This window comes from Ornithorhynchus anatinus, chromosome 3 (genome assembly GCF_004115215.2).
Source record: "Ornithorhynchus anatinus isolate Pmale09 chromosome 3, mOrnAna1.pri.v4, whole genome shotgun sequence".
Taxonomy (NCBI): domain Eukaryota; kingdom Metazoa; phylum Chordata; class Mammalia; order Monotremata; family Ornithorhynchidae; genus Ornithorhynchus; species Ornithorhynchus anatinus.
In genome coordinates this window covers 112,883,017-112,903,713 of record NC_041730.1, presented here as the reverse complement: position 1 = coordinate 112,903,713, position 20,697 = coordinate 112,883,017, and the positions used below count along the sequence as shown (strand labels likewise).

At 45.3% G+C, this 20,697-nt stretch overlaps 1 protein-coding gene and 1 non-coding gene across 4 annotated transcripts in view; both read right to left on the bottom strand.

The window, feature by feature from the left end:
* The window catches only part of RASGEF1A (RasGEF domain family member 1A), a 332,790-nt gene that overhangs the window by 36,569 nt on the left and 275,524 nt on the right, over window positions 1-20,697 (bottom strand). Inside the window, exon 1 of one of the 3 annotated variants that reach the window (XM_039911553.1) lies at window positions 6,061-6,083. The exons of the other annotated variants lie outside the window; for them this stretch is intronic. The gene's annotated coding sequence lies outside the window, so the exon portion shown is untranslated. Of the gene's footprint in view, window positions 1-6,060; window positions 6,084-20,697 lie in introns of those variants that run through there. 3 annotated transcript variants of the gene reach the window in all.
* LOC114810594 lies at window positions 5,492-5,629 on the bottom strand. Its single transcript, XR_003758290.1, has one exon. It is a non-coding gene; the product is annotated as a small nucleolar RNA SNORA7 (small nucleolar RNA).

Sequence of the window (20,697 nt, the reverse complement as noted above, 5' to 3'; positions counted from 1 at the left end):
AGGCGACTCAGCAGCCCCCACCTTCTCCTTTTTTGGAGCCGGAAACCCGTGCAGCAGGTTAGGCGACTCCCACCTTCCTCTCCCCATGAAAGGAGCAGGAAAGGACACGTCAATATGCCTAATTTGGGCCGAAAAAAAAACGTGCCCCAGGGAAACTCCGTAAGGGTTTGACAGCTTGGATCCCTGGCCGAGAGAGGGAGGAAGAGAGTTTCCACTCTGGGCTACTTTTACTAGCTTCTGTCGGATGGCATTATCACCTGATCTCCAAGCACTCTCGGCTCGCCCCTCCGTTTGCCCACCTGACCCTGAACTTAACGGGTTAATACATCAGGCTCGTACTTTGGAGCTCCTAGAATGAGTTGGATTTGGTTCCTCTTCTTTTCCCTATCCAAGATGGGATGTCTTATAAGGAAGCCCTTTTGTGCTTCTGCACCCTCTCCTCTGAGCATCTCTAGGGTTTAAGTGTTACCCGAAATCAATGCGGTTTGCAACATAAGGTTGGTTCCACTTAAAAAATATTTTCTGAATAAAAGGCCTATTCCCCATCTCTCTAGCTGGCTGTAAGACTGCTTCCTCTAATTTTCTCCTCTTATTCCGGGAAAGAATGTAGATGGCTGCAACTAATCGAAAGAACAAAAAAGATCTGGAACAAAACTTTAGCGTTTTTCAGAGAACTCTCTTGGAAAGGTGTCTCCTCCAAGCTTCCGCCTGCTCCGCAAAATGGTTTTTGGTTTATCGACATAGGGAGTTGTGTTTTTCTTTCTTTGTACGAAGGTCGGCGTGGCTCATACTCCAGCTTGGGAAACCGCACCGAAGTTGCTCTGGAGTTTTGGGGCTGTGGTGATGCTGCAGCTTTGCTCTGGGTGAGGGTGTGTCCGGCCTTCTGAGCCTTTGCCTCTGTCGTCTCTGGGCTGTCTAGGTTTTCACTTTTCATATCACCCTGGTGGTTTGAACAGCCGCCCAGAGTCTGAACCAATCTTCCCCAGGCATGGCACTGGATCCGGGGCTTAGTACAGTGTTCAGCACAGTAAGGGTTTAAGAAATACCATTACTACTCTTGCTGGATGATCTTGGGCAAGTCACTTAATTCCTCCGAGCCTCGCTTTCCTCATCTGTAAAATGGGGTTTCAATGCCTGGTCCCCCTTCCCCTTGAGAGTCCCATGTGGGACAGGAACTGTGTCTAACCTGATTCTCTTCTATATGCCCCAGGGCTTGACACATAGTAAGGTGTAGCGAATCCTGCTATTAATATTATTATGTGGAGAGTTGTGGATTCCATTACCTGTTCACTCCTGCTATGGTTTTCTGGGCCTTTCTGAAGTTTTAGATAATCCAGTGACTGGTGAAAGGGTGGGCGAAGGTAAGGGGGTCTCACTGACCCTGGTGTTTGAATCATGTGAATTAACAAAGTCTGTTTTAGGAGGAAACAAGGTCCTGTTTTCTTTCTCTTTCTCGTGTCAGTCTATCTATGGAGATCAAATTCAGGCCCAATCAGACGCGTAGGTGGGATCGCAGGACTGGACTGTGGGTCCTTGGGTCTGAGTAGCTGTAGTTTCCACCCTCCCACTGTATTTCAAAACCTAAACCTATTTCCCACTGAGATCATGGAGGGGGAAAAGAAAAAGACTCCTCTTCCCAGGCTTCAGCTCACAGAATGAAAATTATCATTCCCCCCACCCAAGCAGGACATTAGTCCAGCCAAATAATTGTTCTTTTGTTGTTCTCTGTACACTGATGACTGATAGCTCTTTCAGAGAGAACTGTTCTAGCATACGTGTGCCATTCCTGGCAGGAGACTTCATCCAACCTGAATAAATGTGTCCTGCCATGCACACCCACACGCACACACACACAATAGCTCTTTCCCTCTTCCTTAAAGATAGCAAATTTTCTAAAATAGTCCCCTAACCATCTATTTTCTTCTGGAGAAACAAAATCTTTGAGTTGGAAGGCCAAGCCAGAGTTTATCACAATCCCTTCACCGGTCTCCAGACAGATGTTCTGAAGATTTCCGGGTCACTCTTCTGGGGTCACTCTTCTGATCATATTTCCTTGGGGGCAGTGACGCTTGTACTACCCTGACCTCTGTAACTCCCCACTGGCAAATATTAAAGGTGTGAGCCTTTTAATTTTTAGCCTAATCTAGGCCAAAATCAGGGGAAATGCCTTATAGCAAGTGTTGTAAGAGTGACTCACTCAACACCAAAGAAATGAAAGGCCACTCTTCAATTTTCCCCTCACTTGCCCTCCTACGGGGCCTCCTACCTCACTGTAGGAGGGTGAGAAGAATCCAGTCAGTGGTTGGGGAATTAACAAAAGTTAAATAGTTTAATTGCCCTCATAGAACAGGTTCAACCTCAGTGGAGGAAAAGCCTGCTGGGCTTCCTATGTTAGCTAAAGCGATCTTATCTGGGGCTCAAGGTCTGAGTAACCAGACTGATTGCTGTGAACACTCCCAACATCAATAAATATTAAGTTCATTTTAACCACCGAAGCTCTCAAGGCAAAGTAGAGTGAGAGTTTGCAACAAACAAGCGCAGCTGTTCACATCTTGCTTTTGAGCAAAATTGCTAATTTCTTAAAGATGGGTTTACTGGCTGCTGGCAGGTCACCAAGCAAAGAGGAAACGCGAATACGATTGGAGCTGTTGAAACTCTGTCACTTCAGAACCCTGAGTCTTCACTAGGCCAGTAACTCAGATGTGAACCCCAGGTGTTGTACCCAAATACCCCACCAAATAGAGTGAAACTACATAAGATTTACACCTGAATAATGGGGCTTAAAGTAGCCACTATTTCCTGAGTATGGATGCATTTGGAAGTCAGGAGGGAATTTAACCCGAGAGGCTAAAAGGAGACAAATCTGATACTGAATTTTGGAGCAATTCCCAAATCTAATTAATTCACACCTGAAACGAATTGAATTCATTAGATTAGCCTGGCATGTCCCCTTCAAAGGGAAATAACGCAGCCTTGGTTTAGGAAGTGATGCTTTAGCTGGGTTCATGTCCGAGTTTTGTTGCTACACCTGTCTGTCTGACTGCAAAGTGCAGCAGTCAAGTGGATTGGCTGGCACTTTCCCTGATGCTTTCTACCCCATTTTGGAATTCTGAAAGTGACCTGCAGGGAGAATATGTTTAGGAAAGAAGGAGAACCTCTGTAAAGGGCTCGGACCTGGAGTGTTACAGGTAAAGGTGAGCCATATACCTCCTTTAGTTACCCGATAAACGGCTGTTATCTGTGGCTTGGTCATAAAGACAAGTGATTATGGAGGGAATGTGCTTTGTGTAACCAACCTTTAAGATTCAGTCCTTTGGTTGCACTAGGCAGACTGTTCAGTGGATCAGATGCTCAAGTGGGCTTAATATGATTCTTTGCATCTACTAACTCCCAGGGCGACTTTTATTTGATTTCTCTTTTTAAATCCCTGGGCCTGTTTGCTTTTCTGACTTTCCAATTTGAGTGGACCGGAGGGAAGGGGAAATTCATTCTTGGTAAACAAGACAAGGAAAATAGGAGAAGGCTGAGATTGCTTAATGGACTCATAAAAGATGCAGACAGCTGAAGTTAAAGTATCCGGCAGACAATTTGCTTAAATATACTTGGGTAGAGAATATACATTTTAACTCCAGAAAAGCATACAATTATCATCCTATCAGTTTGCAGTGCCATCTCGTGCACCTTAATTATATGTTCTCACAAAAATATGACACTTAGAGACCTTTCAATTAAGTTGTTGTACTGCTTGTCCATCACATCCCACAAAGACCTGTTCTGTGACAGAATCCAAATCCAGGATCTAGTCACTAAGAGCAAACCTGCTCCTGAAACGTTGGTTCTCTTTAGAAATGGAAGGGTGACGGCACAAGAGTAGGCTGAAATCGCACCAAATACACCTACTGCGAAGCTTCTCTGAACTTAGTCAAGATGAGGTGCACTCCTTTTTGAGGCCTTGAATCCCCAAAGATCATTTAAAGCCAAAAAGCCATCCCTTTGTTAGTACTTCTAAGATACTTGAAAGCTTGGGATGGATTTATTTGGGGGTTAATTGCAGCTCAGAGAAGGTAAGGCACCCATTCGGGGTTACGGACAGCACTGATGGAAACTCTAGCTGCTGATCTTCTGTTCTAACTTATTCTAAGGGGTCCTTCCGCTTCCTTGAGTAGTTCTGGAAAGTACAGAGGAGATGCTTAGAGTCTTTGCCTAGGAAAAAAAAACCCTAGAGGTTTCCTTTTGAATCAGTCAACCAGTGATATTTCATCAGTGGTATTTACTGAGCACTTACTGTGTGTTAAGCAACTATACTAAGCACTGGGGAGAGTACAAGAGAGTTCGTAGATATGATTCCTGCCCATAAGTAACTTACAATCTACAGTGCAGAGCAGTGAACTAAGCAGTTGGGAAAGCACAGCAGAAACAAGACATATATTTCTAGTTTTCAAGGTAGAATTGAGGTTGTGGGGTAGAATAAGCCCTCATCTCCCTGAGTCTTCATTTCTGGATACACCCCCCTCCCCACCCCGCTGCCTCACCCACCCCCAGCCGCCGCTACCGGCTTACATAGCTAGTGAATGGATTCTTTTTTAAATGGTATTTATTAAGATCTTACAACATGCCAGGAACTGTTCTAAGCACTGGGGTAGGTACAAGTTAATTAAGTTGGACACAGTCTTCAACCCCATTTTACAGATGAGGGAATTGAGGTACAGAGAAGTAAAGTGATTTACCAGGGTCACACTGCAGACAAGTGGCAAAGCTGGGATTATAGCCCAAATCTTTCAGATTCTGAGACCTGTGTTCTATCTACTAGGTCATGCTGCTTCTTACTAGGCCACACAGTTTCTTATCATAGTAATGCATAATACAAGAACTCTATGACAACTGGGGGGGCAGAAGGGAAAATGTTGCTGATCCCCAGAGGAATGCTGCTACTCAATCATTTCTTTCACCAAATGGAAGTATGAAGCCCAGAGTGCATCAGTAGCTACCAGCTGGATAAAGAACCACACGCCTCCTTCCTTTACCTGTTTATGAAAAACATCCAAGTGGCTCAGATCTTATGGTTCTCTTGAGCATGTTGTATCTAAGAACCTGACTCAGAACAAGAGACTTGGTAACCTCGGGTTTTTCTCTACATTGTACTTGAGATTTTTGTTTTTAATGGCATTTGTTAAGCACTTACTATGTGCCAAGCACTGTACTAAGTGCTGGGGTAGATACAAGCTAATCAGGTTGGACACAGTCCCTGTCCCACATGGGACTCACAGTCTTAATCCCCATTTTGTCTCAAACTGTCGAGTCGTTTCCAACCCATGGATACTTCTCTCCCAGAACGCCCCACCTCTATCTGCAATCTATGGTAGTGTATCCCTAGAGTTTTCTTGGTAACAATGTGAAAGTGGCTTACCACCGCCTTCTTCTGCACAGGAAACTTGAGTCTCTACCCTCGACTCTCTCTCATGCTGCTGCTGCCCAGCACGGGTGAGTTTTGACTTTTAGCAGATTGCCTTCCACTCACTAGCCAGTGCCCAAGCCAGGAATGGAATGGGTAGGCCCCTGCTTGACTCTCCCTCCCGCAGCCAAGACTGGTAGAGTACTGGAAACTCTCCAGGTTTGATCCTGAGAGGGGAATTTCCACTTTACAGATGTGGTAACCGAGGCACAGAGCAGTCAAGTGTCTTGCCCAAGCACACACAGCAGATAAGTGGTAGAGCTGGGATTTGAATCCGGGTCCTTCCCACTCCCAGGCCTGCATTCTATCCACTGCACCACACTACTTTTCAGTTTTCATGGGGACCAAATTAGCACCAAAGAAGAAGGTAGGGTGAAGGTCATTTGAGCAGGTTGCATTTATCCAGCTTCAGATTTTGCAGTACCTACTTCACTATTACGCTCCCGTGTAGAGGCTACTCCTCTACTCTGAATCCCCTACAGATCGTGGGCTAAGAAGGCTACAGGAAAATAGAGGGAGGTCCAGATATTTTTACTGATTTCTGGGCACAGTTTATTGCTTATAACTCACAACCTCCAGTAAACTGGGCCAAGAATATGCCACCTTACCCAGTAGAAGTCATCAGTTATGCCAAGATGTGGATCTGGGTTGCCGGGGTGTCAGCACTTCAGTGGCTGTGGAGGAGAGAGTCCATTGAAAGGCTGCTCAGTTGGTCTCTTTGCAAAGTGGTACTGCTGTAGCTGCACGTGAACTTCTATTTTTTAACCTACTCAACAAAAAGCGGATCCTATTTTTAGCCCAGCAAGCTGCAGGGCATCACAATTAGTAACTAGAAATTACACATCTTGCTGGTGAATCTTCTGCTGGCTTGGGGAGAACATGATTGCAATTGTTTCGATATAGAAACTGGGTTTCCTTTCACCTTTCTACCTCCCTCCCCCAGTCCGTCTCAGAGGCAGGTATACACCGATCAATAAACACATAGATTGTGTGTATCTTCTAAAGGGTTGTCTTCCCTGTCTCAGGGTTTCCCCAGAGAGGTTCAATTTATTGCTGGAGAGGGGTGAAGAAGAGGGCTGCGCAGTATATAGCAAGTGTCCCAAAATACTTTTTTCCTTCCCATCTTTTTTGCTTTTTCACCCACGTGTCCTCAAATTCCCTAAGTAATGCCCATTTCAAGCTTATGTGATGCTATATAATAATAATACTAATTATTATAGTACTCATTAAGTGCTTACTGTGTGCTGAGCACTGGTTTAAGCGCTGGGGTAGAGAAAAGTTAATCAGATTGGACACAGTCCCTGTCCCAAATGGAGCTCACACACTTAATCCCCATTTTGCGGACGAGGTAACCGAGGTCCAGAGAAGTTAAGTGACTTGCCCGAGGTCACACCACAGACATATGGCAGAGCTGGGATTAGAACCGAGGTCCTTCTGATTCTTTACCCACTAAGCCACCCTGCTTCTTGTCCGTTTCCACGGGGAAATGTACCCTCCGAGTTTAAACCAGGCTGAAGGGATTAACAAGGGTGCAGTGCTCCACCAGTCCAGACTTCACATCAGCAGGGCCCTCTGGGGCTTTGGCTCCTTGGTGGCATGGGAATGAGCCGGGCTAAGTCGCTCTCAGAGGGTGCCCGGCTTCCGCTGCCCCGCCACTCTCCTACCTGGCTCCTAGCCAAAGCTGGGCGACCGGTTGGGTCAGAGCCAGTTGGCTTGAAGCAGGCTTTGCCCGGAAGCCACGAACCTCTGCTTCTCAAACTCCTCTAGACTGTAAGCTTGTTGTGGGTAGAGACTGTGTCTGTTATATTGTTCTCTTCCAAACGCTTGAGAATCAACATGGGGTGGGTGGATAGAGCATGGACCTGGGAGTCAGAAGATCACGCTTTCTGAACTTGGCTCCACCATTTGTCTGCTGTGTGACCTTGGTCAAGTCACTTCACCTCTCTGTGCCTCAGTTACCTCATCTGTAAAATGGAGATTGAGACTGTGAAGCCTATATGGGACGGGGACTGTGTCCAACTCAATCCACCCCAGCACTTAAGGGAAGGGACTTAACTGATTGAAGCTGGGCTCCAGAAAGATTTCCCTGGTGATTCAGCACTTAATACAGTGCCTGGCACATAGTAAGCACCTAACAAATATCATCATCATCATGATCATTATTATTAAGCACTTAGTACAGTGCTCTACACACAGTAAGCGCTCGATAAATACGATGGACCTCTGCCCACTTTTTAATCGGACCCTAAATTGTCCTCTGTCTGGTTCTGTTTCGGGAACCCCAGAACCTGTTTTAAATACTCAGCATGAGTCTTTTCACTAGGAATTGAAGACTTCCCCATCCCCCATCCAATCCCTCTACCAACTGCCAGGCTAATGAGGTGCCACCCTCAACAGCGGTTTAGGAAGCAGATGAAAATTCAGTAGTGGTTGCTGCTGGAGAGACTGTCTGTTCCTCAACTGTAGACTGCACATTCTTCCCCTGCCAGCCATTACACAATGAGTACTGGTAATAATCACAGTCATAGTCATCATCATCATTATAATGATTGTGTTATTGAAGTGCTTCCTATATGTCAAGCGCTGTTCTAAGCACTGGGGTAGATAAAAGTTAATCAGGTTGGATGCAGTCCCTGTCCCTCCCAGGGCTCACAGTCTAAGTAGGAGGGAGAACAGGGGTGGAGTAGCCATGTTACAGATGAGGAAATGAGACACAGAGAAGCTGTGAGTTGTCCTAGGTCACACAGCAGACAAGTGGCAGAGTTGGAATTAGAACTAGGGTCTTCTGACTCTTAGGCCCATGCCCTTCTCATTAGACCATGTTGCTTCTCTGTGCCTGTGACACTGGTCACATGGAAACTGGTGAGAGAGGGTGGAGGGACCAGAGCAAACTGTCACTGCCTCTGGAAAAAGAATTAAGTGCCTATTCTATTGATGGGAAATATCCCTTTCCCTTCCAATAATTCTAACCTAAAGTAAGAAGCCCCAAATGACTTTCCTGGTGCTGAAGGGGCAGCAGCACTCTATGAAAATGGCAGCCTTATTTAAGGTGATAGTGATGATGATGGTAGTATTTGTAAGCACTTTGTACAGTGATCTGCACACAGTAAGCACTTAATAAATACAACTGAATGAATTTGTTAAGCGCTTACTATGACCAGACACTGTACTAGTAATAACAATTGCTTACTATATGACCAGTCCTGGGTTTCTGCCCTTTCTGACTTCCTAGAGCCCTGTGTGGGTGAGAGACTATGTCCAATCTATCTTGTAAAGAAGCAGCATGGCCTAATGGATGGAGCACAGGCCTGGGAGTCGGAAGGACCTGGGTTCTAATGCCGACTTTGCCACTTGTCCGCTGTGTGACCTTGGCCGAGTCACTTAACTTCTCTGTCCCTCACTTACCTTATCTGTAAAACAGGGATTGAAGTTGAGTCCCTTGTGGGACATGAACTGAGTCCAGATGGATTAGCTTGTATCTACTTCAGTGCTTAGTACAGTCTCTGGCACATAGTAAGCACTTAAATACCAGAAAAACAAAACATGCCAAAAATACTTCAGCATTTAGTATAGTGCTTGGCACATACAGAATAAGCACTTAATGAATGCAATTATTACTGTGACTGAAGTTAAGTGGGGTGTTTCAGGGATTGTAACAATGCTGGGTTCTAATCCCATTTAACTGGGAATGATTTGGAATATGTGACACACACCCCTGTCTGTTTTGGTTTCCCCAATGATGGTCATTTCACAGGGATTTGATGAGCAATGTCTTCAAAGATCTATAGCTATCAAAAAATACAATCTAAATACCAAGCAACAACCTGAAAACCTGAAACCTTCAGCAATCCTGAAGCAATTTTCATAGTCATGAAAGGAACGTCTGTGAGCCTTCTGGAGATGGTGGCTCTACCTCCCTCTTCACCTCAGCACGTGCACTTATAGGTCTAATGGGGCCTTGATTGGTTTCTGAGTAGCTGAGTGTAAGGAGGAAATTAAAGGCTTTACATTCAAAGTTGAATGTTTTCTGCAGCTCTTTTCTCTTGTGGTACCATGTAAAGGGTCAAGTCCAGATTGTGTCTTAAGTTGTTTGCCTTATTGCTATCTTAAAAACTGAATTGAAAATTTTAGGGCATAAGTCCCGTAGCTGTCAGACATGTTGTATAATGTGAAAATGTTTTAAGCACTTGCCAATCACTACTAGTGAGATATTTCCTGGAGGTGGGATGCCAGACCACTAAACATCCATATTTTTAAAATGAATGGGGGAATTTTTGGTTGAGAGAGTGAGGAGCTGTTGTGGTAAAAGTCCTTTGGAGAGGAGAGATTCTGGGGACTCTGACTTTGCCAGCTTCTTCCTTGGTCCTTTCTGTGAAGCTGGGATAGATAGAGCTGTGAAGATCTTTCCCCAGTCAATAAATTTTATTTATTGAGAGTTTACTATGTGCAGAGGACCGTACTAAGTTGGAGGGGGAGACAGATATTAATATGAGTAAATAAGTTATATACAATTTATAGATATATACGTAAGTGTTGTGGGGTTGGGGGTGGGGTGAATTCCAAATTTTAAAAGGTCACAGATTGAAATGCATAGATGACGCATGAGGGAGAGTAAGCCGGGGAAAAGAGAGCTTAATTGGGGAAGGCCTCTGGGAGGAGATGTGACTTTAGTAATTCTTTGAAGGTACAGAGAATGGAAGTTTGGCATATATGGAGGGGGAGGAAGTTCCAGGCTAGGGGGAGGACGTGTGAAAGGGTGGGTGGTGAGATAGATGAGATCGAGGCACAGTGAGTAAGCTGACCCTAGAGAATTGTGTGGGCTGGGCTGTAGTAGGATATTAGTGAGGTGAGCTAGGGTGGGATGAGCTGATTGAGTGCTTTAAAACTAATAGTGGGAAGTTTCTGTTTGACTGGAGGTGGATGGACAGCCACTGGAGGGTCTCGAGGTGTGGGGGGACATGAACAGTTTTGGTGGTGAATGAATTTTGCGGCAGAGTGAAGTGTGGATTGGAGTGGGGAGAGAAGGGAGGCGGGGAGGTCAACCAAGAGGCAGATGCAGTAGTCAAGGAAGGCTAGGACAAGTGCCTGTATAAGCATCATAGCAGTTTGGATGGAGAGGAAAGGATGGATTTTAGCATGTAGCGAAGGTAGAACTGATAAGATTTGGTGACCGATTGAATATGTGGGTGGAATGAGAGAGGTGATTGAGGGCAATGACAAGATTACAGCCTTGTGAGATGGGGAGGATAGTGGTGTTGTCTACTGTGATGCGGAAGACATGGAGAGGACAGGTTTTGGGTGGGAAGATGAATTCAGTTTTGGACATGTTTAATAATGTTGGTATTTGTTAAGCGCTTATTATGTGCAGAGCACTGTTGTAAGCGCTGAGGTAGATACAGGATAATCAGGTTGTCCCACGTGGGGCTCACAGTTGAGGTGTCGGTGGGACATCCAAGCAGATATGTCTAGAAGGCAGTAGGAAATGCGAGATGGTAGGGAAGTAGAGATGTCAGGGCTGGAGATGTAGATTTGGGCATCATCTGCATAGAGATGGTAATTGAAACCATGGGAGCAAAGGAGTTCTCCAAGGGTGTGGGTGTAGAGGAAGAATAGAAGGCAATTTAGAACTGAGCCTAGAGGGAACCGCTACTGTCAAGGGTGGGAGGCAGAGGAAGAGCCAGTCAAAGAAACTGAGATGGAGAAGTCAAGAGAGATAGGAGGAGAATCAAGAGGCGATAGTGTCATCCAAGGTTGGATAATGTTTTAAGGAGAAGGGGGTGGTCTAGAGTGTCAAAGGTGCTTGATAGGACTAGGAAGATTAGGATCGAGTACTTTCCATTGGATTTGTTGAGAAGAAGGTCATTGGTTACTTTAGAGAGGGCAGTTTCTGTGGAGTGACTTGGGAGGAAGCCAATCGGGTGGGAAGGTAGGAGACAAGTGGAGGATAGGAAGTGGAGATGGGATGTAAACAACTTTCTCAAGAAGTTTGGAGAGAAATGGTAGGAGGGAGCAGCCCTGAGGTCAAGGCAGGACTTTATTAGAATAGGCACTACGTAAGCATGTTTTAAAAGCAGTGAGGAAGACTGTGAACAGTGCAAGATGACAGTCAAGGGAGGAAGAAGGGAGCGGGTGAGTGTTTTTGAAAAAGGTACAAAAGAATGGGGTCAGAAGCATGGGTGGAAGAAAGAGCTTCCTTCGTAAGTTACTGCAGAGAACATAGGGAAAATCAAAGAAGGTGGAGGAAGGGAGGGATTGTAGAGAGATCATGCCTGTTGGTTTCCTCAGTTACATAGGTGGACAAGCCCGTCCCTAGACTCCCCAAGCTCTTCTGACAATGTTTGTGAGGACTGGCAGAATGGATGGTATTCAACACCCTCAGCTTCTCTTCTCCCCAGAAACCTCCCTCTATTCAGTCCCCATGAACACATAGCCACTGCTTTATTGATCAGTGTCCTTACCCCATTTTTTTTTTTAAGATAGAAATTCAATGGCCTGACATCCCATCTCCGGCTATATGAACAGGAGTTTGAAAGTCAACCAATATCCTTCTGTTTTGATATGGATCTCTACTTCATAAACTCCCCCAGTTCACTTTAGGATCGATGAAAACACAAAGGAACCATTCTACATTCTTCTCCATATTACGTATTTCAAACCTGGAAGTACAAAGCTGACAGCAAAGCATTTTTGAGTTCTACTATCCCCAAGGATTGTTTGGATCCTGAAAAGTGATTTAAATGATGGTCATTCACTCCAAAAAAACAGTCTCAGATTAGTTAGCATAGAAAAAATAATGTTGTAGAGGAATTTAGTGGTGGTGTCTGAATGAAACAAATCAATGCACCTCTAGAGCAAAGAATTAAAAAAAAAACCTAAGCATAAGTGTTTCTTAGTGGCAAAATGGAAGTAAACTTATTTTCATGTGCATGGGGAATTTAAAACTATTTCTTTTTGACATGATTTTTCCTGATAAGCTTGAGTTGAACAGATGTGGATTTTTTTTTTGTCCCTTTGTATATGCTTTCTGATTTGTTCAGAAAACTGCTGCCATGGATTTTCAGGGGAATAGACACTACTCGTTCTTCAAACCTCCCTCCCACACCCTGATCCCAAGTTAACCTGGCCCTGAAGGCTGCCACCGGGCTCCCAAGCAATAGTGGAGTGGGGTGGTGGGGAAGAGTTATGAGCTGGAAAAGCTTGGAGATGCAATCTGCTAATTAAGCTGATGTCCTGGCTCCCAGGGTAGGAGCCCCCATCTGCATGATGAAACTCTGGTTTAGTGCCAGTCCAGGTTTGCCCCATGCAGACTGAGGAATATTGAAATTTCCAGTGAAAAACGTTCTCCTGACAGATTCCGTCACATGCCATACCCACCATATGGGACAGGGACAGTGACCAGGTGGCCTCTTGAGACAGAAGTGAAAAAGTGGTGAATATTCCACAAAAAGCAACAAGATTCAAAAACTCTAACTCTGTAGATTATTTTGTAAACCGAAGAAAGTGTAAAATGACAAACTAATACTGGGATTAGGTAATAGGCCCTCTTTCTGGAATTTGTGTTATCTGTGAACAAGTGGCAGTGGTAGATCATTGGAAGTGAAGAGGGAGGGAATTTCAGGCCCAACAGAGAAGACGGGTCAGTGACAAGGCCCATTCAGTGGGTTTGTCCCACAAGGACACCAATAGGATTGTGTTCTCTCTACCTTGTAGTCCTATATCTGTGCTTGAACATTTTGGGGTTCCAATCAGCTTTTAATAACTTTAATTTTCCTTTCCTCCTTTCCAAATTTTGGGACTAGGATTTGCCACTGTGTGATGCTTCATGATTCACAGAAGAGGCACATTTTATGACAAGAGTGTTGTCAGAGTTGAGCGGGCCAGGCTGCCACATGATGTCAACAAGATCTGCTTCCACCTCCTGAGTCCACCAGGGTAAGTTGGGCAAGACATCTTGGTCTTTAAGACTTTTCCCTATGAAGGAGTCCACATTTGCAAGTCTCCCCAGTTGCCAAACCCTTATGGCATGATACCCAAAACAAGTCAGCCTGGGTGGGGCCCATAGCACCTTAATACAGGTGAAATCTAGCTACAGTGAACTTTAAGGGCAGCTACACCCTGCAGATTAAATATTGATAGCACAGAACTCTATAATTACAGTGTAATTACATGGTAATGTACCTCTTACATATAATTATAATGAAGTTCATATAATTAACCAAGAACTGTTCCAGGGAATCTTTTGGTATCTTATCCATTTCTTCCTTCCTTTCCTCCAGTCCTGAGTTATACGTTGATTTGTTTCCTCCTTGTTAGGTTACCCATGATATGTTATATTACAAAACCCCGGGGTATTCTTTTGCATTTTCAGAAGTGGCCTAATAATGCCCTTGCATGGAAGAAGTGTGGAACTGGTTGTGGGGTGTGGGGGGCGGGGATGGGTGTCAAGACCCCTGGTTCCAGTCCCAACTCTACCACTTGCCTGCTGAGTGACTTTAACCTCTCTGCACCTCAGTTTGCTCATCCAAAAAAAGGGATTAAATACCTGCTCGCCTTCCCTCTTAGACTGTAAGCACCAAATGGAACAGGACCTATCCAATTTGATTTTGTTGTATCTATTCCAGCATTTAGCATGACTTTTATCACCTAGTAAGAGCTCAGTAGTTGCCATCATAATTATTAAACAAAAACTACTACAAAAGGTCTCACCCATCTGACGGTTACCACCCTGCTTTTCAGTTCTGTTCACCTCTGACTTTAGCCTTCAATTCTAAGTTAGAGAAATCCTTTGAAAAGCCAAAGACTCCACATTCCAGGAGACCTGGCTAGAGTTCAACACTTCCCTGTCTCTGTGGAACCTAAAGACATCACTATCTAAAAGTCTGTAGTCTTGCTAATTAGTGTTTTTTTATTTTAATTTTTTTTTCTGAAGGTGCATATACACAGGCATATACTCTGGTGGATATTAGGGAGGTGTTGCGTCTGACCCAGTGGTGGCCAAACATGGGGCCTTCCCCAGAGATTCCCCCCCATTTCACCATCAATCAGTTGTATTTATTGAGTGCTTACTGGGTGAAGAGGACTGTACTAAGCACTTGGGAAAGAATGATTTAACAGACACATTCCCTGCCCACAACAAGCGACATGGCCTGCCTCCACTCAGAGGGTCCGACAGTGCAATAGGGTGAATAGCAAAGCTGCCTTAGCAGCTGACAACTGTTAAAATAAGACTTCATTTTTAGGATACTTCCAGGTAATAATAATTGTGGTATTTGTTTAAGGGCTTACTATATGCCAAGTTCTGTACTAAGTGCTAGGGTAGATAGAAGATAATTAGATCCCATAATGGGGTTCACCTTCCAAACTAGGCAGGAGAACAATATGAAATCCCCATTTTGCAGATGAGGGAACTGAGAGACAGAGACATTAAGCAACTTGCTCAAGATCACACAGCAGATAAATGACGGAGCCGGCCTAAGGACCCAGGTTTTCTGGCTCCCAGACTCATGGTCTTTCGACTAGTCCATGCTGCCGGCCTACCTCAGGTCTACTCTCATCAGCAGCCGGACAGGATCAGCTGGCCAAAAACAAGGTGAGACTGATTGTCAGCTGCCAATTGTGCAGAGAGAGCAGACGTCATGAGGAACACACAATCACACTCCCTTGGGGGATCAACGACCAGCCTTTTTTGGCACTTATGTCCTATTTGCCGTTTCCCTCCCTCCCTCCCCATACCAAACTCTGGTCTGTGAAGTTGGACGAAGGGTGGCAGGGATGTTCCCTCGTTCAGGCAGTGAAAATGATACTCAGGTGTCTCCTGGCAAGGGACTTGTGACAGCGGCTTACATAAATGATGCGTAGTCTCATAAAAGACCTTGTTAAAAAAAGAGTTCTATAGGATCTGCTAATAATGGGAATATTAGGCTTCATCAGACATTCTTCCTCATCACGGGGAAAGGGTGAGGTAGGTCAGTTTATCCCACTGGAGAAAACATCTTGGAAATCCCAGGGGACACAGGATTGTAAGAGGTGGGGAAGTTGTGGATGTTAAACACTTTATTTTTAGGGCTATTGTTTTTCTACCTGCTCTGGCCCTTGAGGGGAAAGAGTTGATGCAATGAGACTAAGGCAGCTCCAGGGGAAACCAACTTTTTAAAAAATTTTACAAGGAAGTGCTTCGGGAGAACAGACAAATCACTTAAGAGCCTGGCCTGAGAAGACCTAGATTCAGGCCTCTCTTGGTAGCTATATGGAAAGGCCACAACTAACTTTGAGCTCAAAACCGCAACTTTAAGGTAGAACAGAGGAAAGAACAAATGGAACAGCTAAGTGACAGGGGTGTCTCTGCTAGTACCTGACAATTACTGGAATTGGTTTTGATCCTGGAGTTTTTGCTTTAAGAAAATTGCTCTTTTACCAATTCTCTGATATTCGCCTGGCACTTTGAATTTGCACAGCACTACACAATTGTTTGTTAGCTAATACCATCCAGTGAGAGGTGGGCGGCAGCAGCGGAGCTCATCTTAGTGAGGCATAAGCAGCTTTTGGGACTTGCTGAAGGTCAGACTTCCAGGCGGGGGACAGAACCCAAGTCTGTTGACTTCCAATTCAGCAGATCCAGACTATCTAATTTTGTTTGCAGGTTTCATTTTGTTCAAGGGCTGCTGGAGGTTCAGGGCTTTTCCATTCAAGGCAGGGATGGTTGGAAGCATTGATTTGTTTACAGAACTGGAGGTTTAAGCATAGTCCTACTTGCATACAAGTATGGGTAGAAAAATACCACAAGAAAAGTACCTCATTGCTTTTTATGAGGCCTTCAGAGGGAGATTTTGCTACTTTTCCTCAGTCTCAATAGTATTTATTAAATGCTTACCATGTGCAGAGCACTATACTAAGCTCTGGGAAAGCAGCTCTGTCCGGCTGCTCCCGAGGGGCTCACATTCTGAGGTAACCGATTCCAGTATGTGGAAAAACCAGAGTGTATCTAATGCTCTTTTTCTTTTTTTTTAAAGCTTGCTAATACCCATAAATGAAATTTGTGTCAAGATGATGGACAACTAGCTCCGAAATCCAGCTTGCCTGCTGTACATTAGAGATATTAAGGCAAATGTCCACCTCTGGTACCTAAGGGAGTTGAGAGAGGGTGAGAGAGAGAGAGAAAGACTAAGTTCAAGGAAGATGCTCTCTGGAGTGACCAAAGGTGAGCCTCTTCAGGAAACCTGCCTTCTCGTGGTCTACAAAGATAACGAGATTTGGAGTCCACCAGCAAAAACCCTGGAAAAAATACAACAGCCTTGCAATGAGCTTAGGTGCAAGGATGAGGAAATCCTTACCAGCTGCATCCTCTGGCAATTCCAATTGAGCTGGCACTATTCCTACATGGAGGTCTAGGTTCCTTTATAAAATCCACACACGTACAAAAAAAAAAAAGAAAAGAAAAAAATCCCAACATCCCCTAAACAAAAATTCTCCACCGAAGTAGAAAAATAGACAGAAAATAAATTATTTGAGCTTTTCCATTTTTTTCCCTCCTCTTGTCTACAGCCCGAAAAATTATATGTCTATCAGACTGAGTTTATCCATCCAGAAACTAGGCTTTGAAAGTGAAATAGCTTCGTTCCTTACCCCTGATGGAAATGAATGTTTCTAATGACTGTCTGGTACCATGTTTGTGGCAAACGTTTCAGCAGAGGTAGCAACTTGGAGTGAAATGTGAACACTTTCTCTGAGGCTGTTCCATCCTCATCGCTGTGGCAATGCAAAGTCAGTCTTCAAATACAAATTCTCTTCAGATCCCTGCCTGAAAGCCTCTAAAATACATTTGAAAGCAATTTCTAATCTGTCACCAAGCAGGAGGTGACATATGTTTTGCTAATTGAATGACTGAAGCTAGTTCAGGACTTCTAAAGTGCACCTGGCAAGGATCTTGAGCTAGGCACAGCCTTGTTCTCCTGCTTCCCGCCCCTTACAGCTAATCATTTCTCTTCCTGTTTTCACCCAAATCACCACCCATATGCTTTTGATGTTGACTTTCCTGCTTCATGGGAGGTGCGTGACAATTCTTTGAGTGTTTACTCACATACTGGAGAAGCACGGCGGCAGTGGGCAGGTTTTTATTATCATACTTTTTAAGTGCTTACTGTGTGTCAGACACTGTTCTAAGTGCTGGGGCAGATAATCAGGTTGGACACAGTCCCTGTCCCATGAGGGGCTCACCATCTAAGTGGAAGGAGAACAGGTACTGAATCCCCATTTTACAGTTGAGGAAATCGAGACACGGGGAAGTTAAGTGACTGGTTCAGGTGGTGGAGCTGAAATTAGAACCCAGGTCTCCGACTCCCAAGCCCATGCTTTTTCCACTAGGCCACACCGCTTCCACAGAACTGAGGTTAGAGGATGTTGGTGGTGTCTGTTAGGCCTCGTAAACATTTGCAGAGCATAGCGCCTACTGCAGAACTCATTAAATCACTGAGTAATCCCCTCTCACCTGGGAAAGAGGTTGCTGAGGTGAGAAGGAGGTGTTGGACAGAGCGAAACTCATAGGCAAGGAGTTTGTGGGTCATCTAGTTTGTCTCAAGCCACTTGCCAATTGTCTCTGCCTGGTGCCTAACCCGCTGTGCTCCCGGGAGGCGGCTGAACCGTGGGGAGCTTTTGGCTGTAACATTGTCCCTAGGGCAGGTGGGGAGGGGTTGACTCAAGTCTTCAAAACTTAAACTTGATAACTTGAAGCCTAGGAGATAAGTGGCCTTCTGGATGGGAGGAGAAAGCTGAGCCCCTTCCCCAGAACCTCCACCCTCACTCACCCAGCCTATGTGTCCCTCATGGCCAGCAGTTTTTTGTCCTTTCCTTCCCACCCTTCCTCTCATCCTTTCTCAGTTTTTCTTCTTCTTCCTTCCTTCTCAGGTAACCTATCAGGGCCTCAGTTTCCTCATCTGTAAAACGGGTCCGTCTAAGACCTCGATGGTCTCCCACCTCAGTGCTTGGCATACAGTAAACTAGACCGAATGCTCCATGAAGGCAAGAATCATGTCTACCATCCCTACTGTATCATACTGTGCCAAGCAGTTAGATCAGTTCTCTGCACTCAGATATCATTGATTGATTCCCTCCTCGTGCCCTAACTTCAAATGCCTGTGAGGGAGACCATCTTTCTCCCTCCCTCCCTGCTGACCAGGTAGAGTTATTTGAAACCCACCCTGTTGTGGAAGTTAACCCATGGTATGGCAGTCCCAACACCCCACCCATCAACCAACTCTGTGTGAAGTGGGTATGACTCGGCCATTACTTAATAATAATAACGATGGCATTTGTTAAGCGCTCACTCTGTGCAAAACACTGTTCTAAGTGCTGGGGGGATACATGGTGATCAGGTGGTCCCACGTGGGGCTCACAGTCTTAATCCCCATTTTCCAGATGAGGGAACTGAGGCCCAGAGAAGTGCAGTGACTTCCCCACAGTCAGCTGACAAGCGGCGGAGCCGGGATTAGAACCTGTGACCTCTGCCTCCCAGGCCTGTGCTCTTTCCACTGAGCCATGCTGATGCTCCTCCCTTTCCCCAGATAGCTGCTCTACCTTTGGGGTTAGAGAAGAATCTGTGCCAGCAGGGCTTCAATCAGACTAACTGCATCTCAGATCTTGGACCCTGTTTCAGTCAGATGGGGAAAGGAAGGCATAGAGAAACAACTCTGGCTGTTTCTGATACTTATAAAGTGAATCGATCAGTGAAATCCTGGTTGTTGGATGCAGGAGTAACCATACCTGACGGACTCCTGGCTCTAATCTCGAGAAGCAACGTGGCCTAGGGGAGAGAGCCTGAGAGTCACAGGACCTGGGTTCTAATCCTGGCTGCACCACTTCATTCAATCGTATTTATTCAGCTCTTACTATGCGCGGAGCACTATACTAAGCACTTGGAAAGTACAATTCGGCAACAGATAGAGACAATCCCTACCCAACAATGGGCTCACAGTCCAGTCTACACACCAGTTGTATGCTGTGCGACCATGGGCAAGTCACTTCACTTCTCTGTTACTCAGGTACCTCATCTGTAAAATGAGGATGGAGACTGTGAGGCCCACGTGGGACAGGGACTGTGTCCAACCTGCATCTACCCTAGTACAAGGCACAAATATCAGCATTTAAATACCATTACCCCCCCCCCCACCGAGAAATTCTCAAGTGTTGAAGTCTCCTCTTTCCCTGGTCAGGTCTCACGCCTGGACAGTTCAGAGCAGGGCTCAGTGCTTTCCCAGCTGTTCTCCCAGCACAGATGGTGACAGCTGCCATTTAGAAGTGGTCAGTTCCAGCTCCTTGAGCATCCAAGCCTGGGGCTGTGCTACCGCTGCCCTACTTGTGGTTCTGATAACCATTTCTGGAAGGTTAAGGACCATCAGTATTGCCAGGGTGGGATGGCGGAGGGATGGGTGGGGAGAGCAGTGTTAAGCAGTTTACGGGTGAAGGAGCGGGACTATATGAATTGGAAGGAGTTGGTTGGTTTGGTTGGGCCTAGCCCACCTTATCTGCTTAGGTGGTCAGCTGGCTACTTTGCTCTGACTCTGCCTCTTCGCTCTGCCTCTGACTTGCCTTGTAAAATTCCTCCATCTGTTCCGTGCCACAGCTTCTCCTTTGTAAAAATTGAGACTCTAAGTCTCAGGAAGATTAGCTAGAGGTCTTTGCTCACAAAGATAAAACACTCTGATCTCTTGAGCTTCTTGGAGCAAGTTACTAAAGTAACTTTAATGTGGTAACAGACAATTCCCATCGGCTGGCTGAGGAAACCATTCCCGCTGCCTTCCCTCTTTGGAATGGAACCATCCAGTAGTGTGGAAATTGGGTGGAAGATGCGGTTCGAAATGGATGTTAGGTGTTCGAGTGCAATTTGTTTTCTGGATTCTTTGGGATGAAGGAGAGCCCCGGTCACCGACATCTTGAACCCCTGATTTGGCATTAGCATTTCGCATTATGGCAATTTCTAGGGAAGCAGCATGGTGTAGTGGGTAGAGCATGCGCTGGGAGTCAGAAGGTCATGGGTTCTAATTCTGGTTCTGCCGCTTGTCTGCTGTTTGACCTTGGGCAAGTCACATCACTTCTCTGTGCCTGTTACCTCATTTGTAAAATGGGGATTGAGATTGTGAGCCTCACATGGGACAGGGACGGTGTCTGACCCGATTTGCTTGTATCTACCGCAGAGCTTAGTACAGTGCCTAGCACAAGGTAAGCACTTTACAGATACCACAATTAGTAGTATT